Source organism: Protopterus annectens, chromosome 3.part0, assembly GCF_019279795.1.
Source record: "Protopterus annectens isolate FY-2018-M chromosome 3.part0, PAN1.0, whole genome shotgun sequence".
Lineage (NCBI taxonomy): Eukaryota > Metazoa > Chordata > Ceratodontiformes > Protopteridae > Protopterus > Protopterus annectens.
The window spans coordinates 1431004301-1431020514 of record NC_056731.1 but is presented as its reverse complement, the minus strand read 5'-3'; the positions used below and the strand labels follow the sequence as shown (position 1 = coordinate 1431020514).

Below are 16214 nucleotides of genomic sequence, written 5' to 3'. Positions count from 1 at the left end.
CTAACTACTATAATACTAGCAGACATATTCAAAAGTTCACTTCTGTCCACAGGTAATGGATTTAAAAGAGAATACCACTTTGAATGTGTTGTAGTAGTCTCAAAAAAGGTTGCTTCTTTCCAAGGGGAGACGCACACAGATTTTCATACAGTTGTCAGTTGCAGGTTTCAAACTCCTACTTAACTATGTTATGGTACTACAGCAGTACGCATTTACATGATGCACTATACACATTACTGGGAGTTCTTCTTTCCACAGGTATATTTGTAGGATGGTGACATCATCCGACCTGACAAAGGTGAGAATACCACTTTGAATGTGTTGTAGTAGTCTCCAAAAAGGGTGCTCCTTTCCAAGGGGAGACACACACACACAGACTCTCACACAGTTGCAGGATTCAAACCCCTACCTAACTACATTATGGTACTACCGCAGTACGCATTTACATGACACGCTATACACATTACTGGGAGCTCTTTTTTCCACAGGTATAGTTGTAGGATGGTGACATCATCCAACCTGATAAAGGTGAGAATACCACTTTGAATGTGTTGCAGTAGTCTCCAAAAAGGTTGCTCCTTTCCAAGGGGAGACACACACACTTTCATACAGTTGTCAGCTGCAGGAATCAACCCCCTACCTAACTATGTTATGATACTACAGCAGTATGCATTTACACGACACGCTATACACATTGTTGGGTGTTTTTTTTTTCCACGGGTATATTTGTAGGATGGTGACATCATCAGACTACACAAAGTGTGTACATTAGGTGGGCTACATAGATGGTATTTCTAAACAATTTGGCAATGTGATCATCAAAGGAGAGTGTACTATCTACCTGGGTCCACAGGTCCATAATTACATTCTCCATACATACTGGATTACCACCTATGTGGTAATTTGTCTGCACTTTGTTTTATCCAAAGGGGTGTCTATGCATTGTCCGGTATTCTGCTTGAGGGCATTGTTTGACCCCAGGTATCTGTCTCTGTAAGACCCTTCTGGAGGATGTCTGTGTCAGCCATAGAGTCGATTATGGACCACAGTTGGCAGTCATCTGCAAACTCGTTCAGCCATACTCCTCCCGTGCTTGCCTGTACCTCTGAGCAGTATCTACTGAACAGGTTGCGTCCCAGGACCAGGACCTGTGGGATGCCATTTGTGAGTGGCTTACAGTTGGACATGGCACACGGAACTCTGAACATGTGTGTTCGATCTGTGAGACAGTTGGCCACCCATCCTGTGACATAGGTGTTAATGTTCAGGCTGGTAAGCTTGCCCATGATGCCAGAGTGGGGAATGGTGTCAAAGGCTTTAGTGAGGTCCATGTGGGCTATGTGGCCTACATTCACCTCCATGTCCTTGGTAACTGTTTCAAGGATGTGTACTAGGTTTAGGGGGCAGGATCTGCCTTTAACTAAGCCAAGTTGGGTAGAGTCCAGTGTCTGTTGTTTCCCAATGTGTCTGTTTATGGATTCCATGATAATCTGCTCCGTAGCTTTGCAGACCAGGCTGTGTAGGCCTATAGGGCAACAGTTTCCAGATTCTGTTGTGGCAACACCTTTGTGGAGCTGGATGGCTGTTGCTGTATGCCATTCTTTGGGTACATAGCCTGTGGTACGGTTGAGTCTGGACAGTGAATGTAGGTGAGGGTGTAGTTCCTTTTGGGGCTGGTGTAAGACGTAGCCTGGCACACCATCCAGCCCCATTGATGCTGTGTTCATAGCTTTGGAGAGTGCTGTTTCTACCTGCATGTCCATGATGTCTGGGACTGTGCATTCTTCTGGGATGGACACAGGCCCTTTTGGGGGTGATGGGGGGAGGTTGCACTGCACTTGTCCACCAGGATGTGGCCAATGTCAGTTGGTCTAGTGTATGTTTTGCCACTTTGCAGTGGCTGACAGCATATTTGTGAGTTGCCACCTACATGTTTGGTATAGTATACGAAGGATTTGTGGTGGTGATTCTTACATTCCTTGGCATTTTGTCTTTAGAAACAGGCCTTGCATTATTTTATGAGCAATCACTGTGTCTTCCTAATACTGATCAGTGATGCCTTTCCTTTTGTGAGATTTACCCTATCACATGTTAGTTTCCTCCTTCTGTTTTATAGCTTATTTATGGGCAACAACCACAGGCTTGGTGTCTTCCTTTTGGAGGTGTGCGTCTTGGTTTTATTTGGGATGTCTCAATCCATGCATCCCTGTAGATGCTCATAGAATGCACTTGTAAATGATGCTGTGGATTGTATATCATTATCCTATAGCAAGGGGGCTTTGGAACTTTACACTTTGGTCCTGAGAAGTGTGCTTTTTGCTTTTGCAATGTCTTCACAGTGGTTTACTTGACTGGGGGGGTGGGATGTGGATGTCCACTGATTACTTTATGATCTGTATTACCAGCAAGGGATTTATCTCTGTTGTGGAACACTGGTACCCCATGTTGGTGATGCTCCAGTCCAGTACGTTGTCACCTCTAGTAGCCATGGTGGCCAGTTGTTCCAGGGCATTTGAGTGTTTGCACTCTAGGAAGCACTGGGCAATGGACATTGTACATCAGTAATTATCTCAGTCAATGTTTGGGTAGTTGTAATCCCCTCATATAATGCTGTTTGGTAGGACCTTTATATTTTCCACTGTTCTCAGGAATACTGAGTGAGGTTCCTGAGACATGGTAGGTGATCTGTCGCAGCCTACAATGTGATAAGAAGCTTTGCTCAATGTGACTTGCACTTGCATGGTCTCTGAGGCCTCATGCTGTGCCACTGACCTGGAGGTGTGTGTATCCATAAGGTAAATGGATACACCTTTTCCTTCTGTATTTCACTCTGTGTTTTGGGTCCCAGGATCAGAGGGATTGTGAGTGTTTTACGTGGGGCATGTCCAACAGCTCTGTGTTTGACATAGCTTTGTATGTTATGCAGAGATCACCTCTGAGTAGGCAATATGCAAGACAGTACAGCTGGAGCATTTACAGACGGTCTGTGTATGGCATGAATGTCAGGCCATCAATGCTCATTGTGAGGTATTTCTGCAGGCTTTCCAGTTGTTGTAGATGTCTTGTGAGGTACAGAGCAGAAGGGGCGTTGATGGTCACCCTCTTACAAATATCTGTGCACATCCATCTTTGCCTTATTATACTGTGTTCCCCCTACATATATATATATATATATATATATATATATATATATATATATATATATATATATATATATATATATATATATATATATATACACAGTTCTACCTCACTTAAACGACATGCCGGAACATAGACACGGAAATCGCGAGCCCCAGAAGACCGATGCGACGGGACCCAGAAGATCGACAGTGCAGAAGACCGACCCGACGGATGAAAGCACCGACGCCGAGGATGCCGACATGGGAAAAGGCTGTGTAAGTATGCGGTAGTGACGGACGTTAGGGTGCAAGTAAGGTAAGTGTGGATATTGACGGTCTGTGGGGATAGGGGTGGGTTAAGTGAGTTAGGGCTAGGGAGCGGGTCAGGTAAGTGTGCGGTAGTGATTGTGTTTGGGTTAGGGGCGGGTTAAGTGAGTTAGGGTTAGGGAGCGGGTCAGGTAAGTGTCTGTAGTGATTGTGTTTGGGTTAGGGGCGGATAAGTGAGTTAGGGTTAGGAGCGGGCCAGGTAAGTGTGTGGGTAGTGACGGACCTTAGGGTTAGGGTTTGGGTCAGGGTTGTAGGTAGTTGTGTATGTGAGGTTTAGTGTGGGTTTGTAGGGATTTTGGTGTGCTTGTGTTGTGTATGTGGTTTTTGGACGGGGAATGTGTTTTGTTTGTTGACTGTGGTGTGTGAAGTGTATGAGGTTTCGTGTTTGTGTACCGTCGGTTATTTCGTTGTCGGGCATGTGGGATTTCGTGTTTTTGTACTGTCGGTTATGTGGTTTCGGTGATTGCGTTGTCGGTGTTTTGGTGTTTCGTTTATGTGAGGTAAAACCATATACACACACACATATATATATATATATATATATATATATATATATATACATACATAGGTAGGTTATATATATACATACATAGGTAGGTAATAGGCTATCTGCCTGAAGGCATAAATTAGTATGGCCAGAGTGTGCAGCTATCTCCACCCATGGTGTTAGTTCCCTAGGTCTCTGTGTAGTAGAGCTGATGAAGTGCTGCCTGGTGTGACACTTCAGTTTCACATACACTCATCAAGGCTCCTTTGGAAGAGTGTCAGTGAGGGACTCGGCCTACTGTTGGTTGGGTGCCTGTTCCAAAGCAAGGGACGTCTATGAGGTCGTACTGTATCCCTCCAACATGTTCTATTTAATGCTGTGATGATGATATCCCTAGAGCATGTGGTACAGTGAGCTTGGGTTTACTACAGATAGCACATGTACATCAGTTCTGCATTGGACATGGACCTGTCTGTTGGGCAGAGATCTCATGCGTAGACAGTATGCAACAGAGTACAGATTGAGTTAAATTCAGTCATGTTGCATGGGGCAACTGTTTGAGGCCAGTAATCCTCTTGTTGAGGTACTTCAGTGCTCTTTCCAGCTGCTGAAGGTGCCTAGTCAGATGCATTACAACTCTGATGTGGTACTCTTATACAGGTCTTTTGATTGATGGGCACACAGAACCTCCTTTGACCTACATGAAAAGACTTTGGAGGTTTGTGGGAACACATAGCATGTATTTCTAACCACTTTGTGAATGTGTTTCTGGAAGTGGGGATGACTATCCACATGTGTCCATATCAACTCCATATTTATGGTGTTGGCACCTATGTGGTATTTGTATGACTGTAGCTCGGGGCCATAATCCTGTCACCACATCTGTCTGACTGTGAACCTTTATAAGGATGTCTCTGTTGTCCCAAACATCGGGTACGACAACATTTGCACAGTCAGCCACAACCTTTGCTAAACATAGCCTTCATGTGTTTGACTGTATATCTGAAGAGCATACACCAGACAGGTGGGGTCTCATGACTGAGCCATGGGGGACAGCAGCTGTTACCAGCTTGAACAGGTGACCACATTTCTTACCTTGTGGGATCTATCTGTGCCCCATTTGGCAATCCATTAGATGACATACATATTTATGCACAGGTTGTTGATACTGTGGATATGACATGTCTGGGATGCTTGCAACGGGCTTTACAAGGTCTATGTGGGACATGTGTAGCTCATTTCATTGCTGTATGTCCTGGGTGACTACTTTGAAAACAGTGTAGCAGGTTTGGGAACCATGATCTGCCCCTGAACAAACCAATATGGCTAGGGTTGGGTAGGCTCCCAATACCTCGGTTTATGAGGTCCATCATGATGGACACCATGACTTTGCAGATAAGGCTTAATAGGCTTATAAGACAATAGTTCCCATGGTCTGTTGTGCACGAACACGTGTGGAGTGTGCCAAACGTTGCTGTAACCTATTCAACAGTTTCATATCCTGTACAGAGGGCGAGGCTCAGCAGACTGTTCAGGTGCAGGGTCTATTTGCTCTGGAGTTCACTTATGACACAGCTAGGGAAACAATGTAATCCCATAGATGCCGTGTTTTCAGGTTTGGAAGGAGCTGTTTACCCATTCTATATGTGATATCTGTGCTTTCACAATCTCCAGGTATGATGACGGGGCCTTTTGTCAGTGAGAGGGGGGTATGTATGTATGAGCCTGTCCTGACAGGATGTTGGCAATGTCAGTCATTTACAGTTTGCACTGACTCAGGACATATATGAGTGTGCATTGCTATTTATGACATAGCGGAAAGAGGCGTCATGGTTCTCTATGGGCTCCTTCACAGATTATTTTGCCAGAACATGGACTGGATAATGTTTGGAGTGCATATTGTTTATTGATGATTCTGATTGCAGGTTTATTGATCTTCTTTGCTTTTTCACTTTCTCTGACCATCTTAAGTACTTGTGGTACATAGTTTGATTATGACAGGGTTCCAATATATTATATGTGTCTGTTTTCATATAAAGGTGTGCACAAGGCAGGATTGGTAAATAGTGACAAGTTCCTGGAGTAAACCATGCAACTGCCAGATATGTGTGGCCCACTGCTGTACTCAGACATGGTCTAAGTGTATGAGCATGCCCAGTGTGACCTTTCAGTATGTTGCTGACTGAAATCCACTACATGTGTGAGCACGCCTGGTATAAACATTTATACTATATGTGTGTGGAAAATCAAGTTGTATTTTTATTGCAGGGCTCACCTTTGTGTCATAAATCAACAGGGATCATGCTGTGCCTGCAGGGCTTCCATGAGACACTTTGCATAGACTTATCAACATTTCTACATACAGGGGGGACAGCTATTCTTTGTACATTTCTACCCAGGGGCACACCTGATTGTTACTGTGGGTGGACATAGGATGAGGGGTTCCCCTGACACTTATACGCATTTGCTAGGCCTGCACTGCTACATAAGGTACACCATTTCAGTCTGTACTGTTGCCTATTGTACTGGCTTGAGGCATACTACTGTACTACAGATCTTAGTGTCCAGTGTCACGTATATTAGATTGCGACTTCATAGCCTACCCAACCCACATCACACTGCCTGGCCTGCTGTTCTCTGTCTGCATAGGCCTGTGGGGGAGGTTGCCCATATGCCTCTTTAGGGGCATGATACAGCATTTCTTTGTGTTTGCATTAGTGTACAATTGTCCTGCTGTGGCTGTGCCAGTGAAATGCTATCACGGCTTAGTGGTTCAGTACTGTGACTATAGTGCACAGTATCCTGGGTTCGAGCCCTGTCACTGCTTTTTATTTTCATGCTGGACAGACCAGACTGCTTAAGGAACAGTAAAGCAAATATGAGCATGTTTACCTGACTTTGCCCAACATTGCTCAATGTTGCGCTAGTTAGCGTGGGCAATTTTTTTTACATATACTAAATAGTGGCAAAAGCTGCTTAGCACTGCTTTATATTGCTTAAAACATGGGAATCATGCTTCAGGTAGTGCTGCAGGGCTGCCTATGTCAGATGCACATAGTACACTCCCTATACATGTTTGAAAACAGGTAGTGTCAAGTTAGGTATCCCTTTTATTTTATGTGCGAGTCAGAGAGAGGTATCATTTCCAGGGTTCCTACTGAGCCAGTGTATGTGCTATGCGTTGCCTCTTTGCCAAGGCATACTAGGCATGCCTCCTTCTGCCTACTGGGGCAGGCTCAGGTTGTTCCTCCGCTGAGTCACGCTCTGCCTGTGATGGCCTTGGCAATGGTGGGGGGCTGTTTGGCCCTGCCCCATCCTGTTCCTGCTGCAGCTGTTTTAGCAGGATCATATTGTGTAGCATGGCACATGCCATGATAATTTGGGTACATGTAGTTGGTGAGTACTGCAAGGCTCCACCAGATGTGTCCAGGCACCGGAAGCGTGACTTGAGCATCCCAAACACACTCTCGATTACATTTCGTGTTTGTGCGTGTGCCTCATTATGGAGTTTTTGTTCGGGTGTGTGTGCATTTCTGATGGGTGTCATCAGCCACGGCTCCAGTGCATATCCAGCATCCCCCACTAGTTGACCATCAGGGATGTCCCCATTGGCAAATCTCTGGTACAGTTGCGTCAGATGCCAGATATGGGAATTGTGGTAGCTTCCAGGGCAGCCAGCACACACATTCAGTATTATGCCCTGGGCATCGCACACGACCTGGCAGTTGATGGAGGGGAAGCCCTTGCGGTTGATGTAGGCCCTACCCCGCTCACCGGGTGGTGCTTTGATGTGTATGTGCCTGCAGTCTATTGCACCCACTACCTCAGGGTATTCCGCTATTTGCTAGAAAAGACGCATATTGCTGGCTAATACCTCATGGGAATTGGGGAAATATATACATGAGCGCTGACATGGCATTCAGGAACTGGTGCAGTACCCTGGATGCTGATGTCAGTGAAATCCCCATGATATCACCAGTTGGTCTCTGGAAGGTACCTGTTGCTAGTATTCTTAGGCCAACACATTACCTTGGTTTCCACTGGGATAGGTTCCCCTCTGTTGGTTCTGTGTGTGAGGCATGGCCTGCACAGCTCAACAATTTGCTGCAGGAGGTCTCTGTCCACTCTATAGCACTCCACTATCTCCAGCTCATGTAGCCCCTGGTAGGTTACCCTGGGTCTGTACACTCTTCTCCGTCTCCTCACTGTGGGTTGCTCAGCAGCATTCGCAATGCCACCACCCTCAGCATCTTGCACATGTTGGCTTATGATAGCAATGGCAGCCCCTAACATTTTTTATGAGTTAAGCTTTTTAAGTTTTCACTCTTTGTATACTGCAGTGTTGCAGTGTTCTTGAGAAAAACATGGGTGAATGTTGTTTGCAGAGTTTTAAGTGCTGGGCTGAGCTAGTGTACTGCCTGTGTAATTGGCTGATTCTGATTTATTTCACCTGGCAGCTCTGCTAGTTCTCCTTGGTTAACTTCCTACTACTACTTTTCCTTCCTTTTCCCTTTCTGTTTCCACAAGGGGCAGCGCTGCGCAAAAACCTTTGGTTTCTGGATTTCAGCTAAGACAACTGTAGACATGCCTCTTGCAATCCTGAGCAACTCATGTCATCCACTTCCTTACTGCATCACTCTGCTCCAATAAGCTTACAGTTTTTCAGACATACCCCCTCATGATGTCACCTATCTTCTACTCTACTACTCCCCTACTCCTACACTTACACTCTTAGGGACATGGCTCACATGCCAGGGAAAATTGGGATTCACTATCCTTATCCTCATTTGCATAGGCTTGCCTACTAATGCTTGGTTACATCTCTCAAACTGAGCTTCCCCCCTTAGCAACCACTACTCAGTAGCCATGTTGTCTTCAGCCTGCTATTCACCTGCATGGCAGAATAAGCTTTTTATTAAAAATGCCTATTTTTGGCTATTTTTTTATTATTTTCTGTTTTTTAAAGCGCCGCACGTTTGCGCAGTGCTGCGCTATGCTTTAACATCGGGGAAAAAAATAAAAATTATTTTTTTTATTAACTTTCAACCTATAAAAATGCCAATGGCCTTATATTTGGCCATTGGCATGCTTCCTCAACTGGATGCATCCTTTATTTGGAGCTGTCATAGATCTGTTTAGGTATTTGCAGAACGGTACTCAGTTACCAACGGAATACATTTCTGCAAATAACACTGCTCTTCCATGGACAGGTTAGTGGTTCCTGGATCACAAATTTGCATACATTTCAGCAGCAAATGAGGTAATTTGCATACCATAAAACCATCCGTGCAAGAGTAGTTTTAGGAGCTCTCATGCACGTCCCTGCCGGCTATTGCTGAATCGCTCGGCAGGCATATTGCCTGTCTGACGTCTTACACTAATCTTAGACTCCGTGCAAGCCTTCGTGAATCTGGCCCATTGTGTTGTACAAAAATATTAAACAATTTACAAGTTTGTATTGGTTCATGGAGTTGTGCACAAATAAAGCATTAGTTATACAATTAAGACACAATCATAGAGCAGTTCACTTGAAAAGGTGATTAGCAATTAGGAACACAGTGGTTAATACTAAGGCATGTCATTTTCAGTAGATATACAAGTAAAACTGTAGATTTACAGGGTATGTGTGTCTTTTTAATGAGGACACAAATTTAGGCAACAGGGTGGAATAATTACAAATGTGCATAAAAGAATGAAAAAAAGGCATATTTGCTGATAGAAAAAATGTACATGTACACCATAGCATGTGGTACAGAAATTGCTGAACAAACATTTCTCCCCATCAACACAGACTTTAGGATTTTGATTGTTTAGAATAAGACTTGTACACTTATGTATTCCCTCCCCTGATGGCACTGAGTACAAACTGCAGATTTTAACCTCCATGGCATTAAGGTAGAGAAAATGTGAGGTGTGCCCATAGATTTAAATGGATATAGTACCACTCATGCGCAAAGTCTTATTCTCTAAACGTACCTCATGCTATCTCCAAAAAATGAAGTCACCACAGAATAGCCTAAATGTATTTAGGTCATAGTTTTAATAAACATCTTACACAGCACTGTATTAAAATAAAGTCCAAAAATGTAAGGAGTGACAGTAAGGAAATATAGTGGCACTTAACTCACAGGATGCCACAAAGTAGGTGTGGATGTAAGCAGATCACTTTAAAAGTGGGAAAATAGACTAAAAATGACAACTTAAATTCAGAGCGGAAAGGCATGTGATGCATTTAGAAACCAACAGCAAATGAAGAGGTAAGCTGGTTGAAGAACAAAATTAGGGGGAGACCTGCATGATCTAAAACTAAGCAATCAGAGTGAGACACTGATGAACAAGTGTAGCCAAGTACATATGCGCCTAAGAAGCATAACTCAGAGAATATAAGAAGCTCTCACACACTCAGCAGATAGCTACTAAAAGCGGTTATCATCATCAGTCCCTTTTCTCATTTTCTACATGGAGTCAGAGTGTTATATAAACTATCATCTCCTCCCTTGATTCAATGCCACTCTCCTAACTTCTTTGACAGTCATGTTTCACTGTCACAGGTCTCCTTTCACACAATCCATCTACCTCTTTGCCGGATATCTTCATTTCCTCTTGCCTTCTTCCTATTTGTCCCAAATCTTCGTCAGATTGCCTTTTGCTTTTCTGCCCAAGCCTGAAACACTGAAATCTGTTTTCTCTGAACTTATCTACAAATAGAGCTACTTTGGGCACTGCTCTGATGTCCTCATTTTTCAATGTTTCACAGTGTGCATCCTACCACCTGCCCCAGGCACTTGATATCTATCACAGCTATGGTCTTCAACTGCTCTGCCTTTACTGCTCAGGTTTCTTTTCCACACAGTACTAGTGTTTGCTCCACTGTTTTATACACTATACTTTTCAGCTTATTTCGCATTTTGCTGTCATATATTAACCTGACCACACTGTGCCTGTTGGCTGCAGTCCCTCTGATTCTAGCTTTGACCACCTTATTCAGACTTCCCTTTTCCTCAGCCACCCATCCTAAATACCTGAAGCTGTTAACCTGTTCCACTATTTTGCCTTCTATCTCAGTTCTCAGCTTCTTCTGGTTTCTCCTATTTGCTGCCTTATCTGTACTCATTTTCACCCAAGTCCCCTCAGTTTTATATTCTATTCCCATATCCTGTGCTGAATTTCTTGCTCAGTCTGTCTGTAATGACACATCATCTGCACACAGCAACTTTGTTGATCTGTCTTCTTCAACCTGTTTGCTAATGTAGTCCATCACCATAATGAATAGCAGCTGGCTCAGAGTTGAACCCTGATGCACACCCACTCCAAATGGGAACCCCTCTCTGAGAATGAACACTGTCTGTACTTGAGTTATTGGGTCCTTGTAAATAACCTGCAATAATTCTACTAATGTTTCTGGAACTTTGAACCATCCCAGAACTGCCCAAATCAGCTTTCTTTGAACCCTGTCATATGCTTCTCCAAGTCTAAAAATGCCTTCCTCATCTCTAGCTTTTCTCAACTATCTGTCTCACTGCAAATGTTGAGTCAATTGTGCTGCATCCTTATGTGAATCTGAATTGCTGATCTCCCATGTTATTTTCTAATACTCTCTGCATTCATTTATCAGTCACACCCTCCCAGAACTTTCACAGTGTGTCAGGAGTTTTGATACCTGCACACTGTCCACAGTTGTGAATGTCCCCCTCTGTTCTTGTACACCGGTACTAGTATGCTTAGTCTCCAGTCATCTGAAGTACACCTTTCTCTTCATACTCCCATGAATACCTACAGGAGCCATTTCCCCCGTCTCACTCAACATCTCATTCATACCTGCTGCAACCTCATCTGTGTCTGCTGCTTTTTCCTGACTTCATTTTCCTCAGTGCTGTTCTTACTTCTTCTGGGGTGGGCTCTTCCTCCTCTTTAGTTGTATACTGTGTCTGGGCAGTACACCTTCTATGGGGTTTTCTTCATTCAGATGCTGATGAAAGTACTCTTTCCATCTGCCTTTGATGTCCTATGGACTGGTGAGCAGGTCGTTGCTGACATCCTTTATGAATGGTGTCTGATGACTATCTTCTCTATCTTTTTACATTTGCTTTGCAATCTGTTAGAGTTTCTTTTGTGCCATCTACTGAGTCACTTTCCTTAAGCTGGTACAGTACCTCTAATGCCTTGTACTGCACCTCCACTTTTAGTCTGTTAGCCAACCTGTATTCCTTCTTAGCCTGGCCCATCTTTTCTCATACTTTCCTGCACTTCTTTCTTTTGATGGTTTCCTGGACTTCTGCATTCCACCACCAGCTTTCCTTATGTACCTTGCTTCCATACCTGTTCTATATTCATTACACAAGCTATTTTGAAGTGCTGCCATCTCTCTTTATCTTCACCTATTTCCTCTTCTTCCTAAGGTACTAGAGCCATAAACATTTCCTTGAACGCTTTTTTCTCTCTAGTCAACGTTAGTCTAGTCTCTGTTGACCTTATAGCATTCGACTGCCACTGCTTCCAGCTCATTGTGGCAATCACTGGTTTATGCTGTGGTACAACCATTTCCTTGGGGGTGACTTTGCAATTGCAGAGTTTACCCCACTTACCTTTCTCACTAGGCTGAAGTCCAACTGAGTAGCTCGTTGGCCACTCTTGTATGTGATCTTTAACTGTCTCTCTTGCTGAACCATGTGTTGGCCCCCAACAAGCCATTTGCCAGAATGAAGTCTAGAATGGCCTCACCTTCTTTATTCCTGTCGCCCCACCCATTTGGACCCAGACATTCCTCATATACTGTTTTATCTATCCCAATACATACATTCAAGTCACTCATTATCAGCACCAACTAATTTTGTCCTGCTTTATCTAGTAGCTCCTGCAACTGTTGTCTGAATGTGCTCTTTTCCTCACTATCAAAATCCTGCTATGAGACTCAGGTTGAGATTATGAATAGTGCCCTATACTTAAACTGCAGTCCAATTGCCATGACTCTGTCACTAGTATTGATGATATCTCCTCATTATCTTCTGGATCTTCCCCTCACTACAATTTCCACACCATTTCTAATCTGTCTTCCTAACAGACTCTGTATCCCAAGTGATTTTGCCGAAATGCCTTTCCATCTTGTTTCCTAGATACACAGGATGTCCAGCTTCCTTCTTACCATTATGTCATCCACTTCCATACTGCATCCTGTCAGTGAACGTACACTGAGTGTAGCAATTCGTAGTTCATGTTTGGTAGGTTGATCAGTTTTATGTCTAGATTTCACTCAACAGAGCTATCCTCTGGTTATCCAAGTTGGGCAACTGGACATCAGCCAGCTAGTAGCTTATTGGCCCAGAGCTGCTGGACTTTATGTTGGGCACACACTGGCCAATAGGGGTATATAGATCCCTCCCACCATTAGCTTGCATCCTTGACATAGGTTGGAGTAGAATGGGTCCTCAACCCACTTATCACTGGCAAAAACCCATGCTCATTTTTGTTGACATTAGTCAACACAACCGAATCACATACAGCCAATTGTTACACCTTCGAATGGTTGGCCCTGGACACGGTGCACAATCTGTGATCCAAGTTCTGCTATCTACACAATACCGTGCACCCATGCACCACAGTCGATGCCCAAAGTGGTTGGTCTATATAACTCTTACCCCAACTGGCACCATTTAGAGACTGTGCTGCTGCCCAAAACTCCATTTTTGGGTGAGTTTGAGGTGGAAACGCAGTATGTTTTTGGGACATGGAATGAACACCATGGAAAGACAGCTGCTCAACACTGTCCGAAATATTTTTAAAGCAGTAGAGATTTGACTTTTACCAAGATGTAGACAGAACAGAAATAGTACAGGGAGTACAATAAAACTGGTGGGTGGTGTTCACAGTCTTCACAGAAGCTTTTGCAGAAAGACTTTAGCACCTTAATATTTGCAGTACTTAAGAAAAGACAAAGGCAGAATTTAACAGAAATATTTAATGATAATATTTGGATGCAGAATATGATCAGTGACATACTGGAATCAGCAGTGAGGAAAAAGGAAAACAAAACATTTTTTGTGCAAGATGAATTATTCACTTAGTGACATTTATTATACTACGTAACAGTTAACTCTGTAATTAAAAAAAAAAAACATCTGGGAACAGAACTGTAATTCAGCAAATCAGTACTATATTATTGATGGGGACAAACTGTTCACCTGGGGTAGTGTTAGTACACGAGTAATGGTGGGCAGGGAGACTTCACCATCCCTGCTCCACTTCAGTCATGTGTGCTAACCCTAACCCCACGTATACCACTGCCCCTAACCCCAACCCTACACATAGGGTACTAAACACTCTTTCCCTAACTGTACCACTACACTACACTATACACACACACACACACACACACACACACACACACACACACACACACACACACACACACACACACACACACACACACACACACACACACACCCCAATGTTGAAACATTTGTTCAAATACATTTCTTCCCACTTACCTTAAAGTTAATAAAGCAAAATCTGACTATTTTCACTTCACATTTCTAACAGTTAAACAATCCTCACCTTAAAGGTTTTTGACAAAAAGTACATCTGACAAAAAATACTGTAATCCTAAATATAACCTCTAGCTAGATAGATATAAAGTTGTCATACATATGTACAAATACAAATAAGGGTGATGGATTATTAGGTGTGTACTTTGACCTAAAGAAATTTAGGGTTGATGCTGTTTTGTATGATCAGCAATAAGACCCTAGTGTAGTTGTATGTGTTGCACTAGGATTGCTGTGGAGTGGCCAGAGGTTTGAAGAATGTGCTTTATTATGTCTCTTGTTTTTGTAATGTTATACCTTATGGTTAATTTCAGAGGATTATAGTCAGCAAGTAAAGCCAGATAGTCCTTCTTATTGATCGTAAAGTTTGTGTTAATGGAACATGTGGAGTTCTGTTGTAGTTATAGTTAAAATTTGCTCCTGATTTTGGGTGCTTATTTTTCGGTTTGGCTAGATTTCTTGTAGCAAGACATTGTGGGGTATGGGCTGTACAGAATCCCATTTAATGGGACATGCTGTCTTTTATTACAGTTGGTGTACCTATGAGATTGGTTCATTTACATTTGGGATTGTGGAAGGTGTCAGGCACCTTGCTTCCCTGCAAAAATTCTATATATTTTTGTGTGTGTGGTTCAATGTCTTATATTTCACTCAACTGACCATTCACATATATTTAATTTCTAACTTTTTTCATTGTTTTGAAGTTTACTATTTTGGATGTTTGCTGTTAGATGAATTACTGGGCTGAGAACTCCTTTTAATTAATTTCTATAATGAGCCAGGCTACAGGCAGAATACTAAAGATAGCTTTAGAAAATGAATAATTCTACTAATATCAAAACAATATACACTATATTAACTATGATGAATTTGTATGTTTAAGGATAATTCATGGAAAAGGATGGAGACTGTTTCAGTTCAGAGAGAGAATGAAATAGCAGACTTGATGAAATGAAAGAGAAAAAGGAAAGAAGTATGTACATCTGTTCACAAATACTATCTACGGACATTTGAATCAGTGCTAGGAATTTCATATCTAAATATGAGAAGGAAGAGTTTGGAGATAACTCTTTTTCAAAGCACTTGAGCATTCAGACAGATGTATAGACAAACCACTCACACATGTGCACATGCGTACACTTGAGCACACTGGTGTGCACGCACACAGACACTAGTGCGTGCAAACACACACACATAAATACACACAAAATTTCAGACAGTTACTTATTGACATTTAACGGAGGGATACACTTTGTTATTTTGGGGGAGAGCCTCAGTGTTAAAAGAACTGTAATAATCCATTTAAAAAAAAAGTATTGCTTATTTTATCTTCAGGCAATTTCTATTATTTTTTCTCTGTAACATAAGCAGTTCTGATTGTTTCTGCTACTTACTAAATAACTAAACTAGTTGCTAAATACTCAGTATCCTTTTACTTCTAGTTTTGTAAAACCTTTGAAATATTTTTCTCGTTAAAATTTTTGTTTTTGTAAAAACTTGTACATATTGTAAAATCTCCAAATATTGTTTCTGTAAAATGTTAGTAACAATTAATTGTAGTTGTTCTGGAGCTTTTCTTCCCAGGCCTCTGCTGAAAATGGGTTACCACCCAGTCAGACGATCCCAGTAAACAAAAGTACAATAAAATAAATAAAATACTTATTCATAGTAAAATTTGAGATCCGTGATTTATTATTCTAGGGCTAAGGCATTTTGTAAGAAATAAGATGAAATACT

At 42.5% G+C, this 16214-nt stretch overlaps 1 protein-coding gene across 1 annotated transcript in view; it reads left to right on the top strand.

Annotated features, from left to right (window-relative positions):
• Positions 1-16214, top strand: part of LOC122797084 (vomeronasal type-2 receptor 26-like) — a 594456-nt gene that overhangs the window by 367617 nt on the left and 210625 nt on the right. The window lies entirely within an intron of this gene.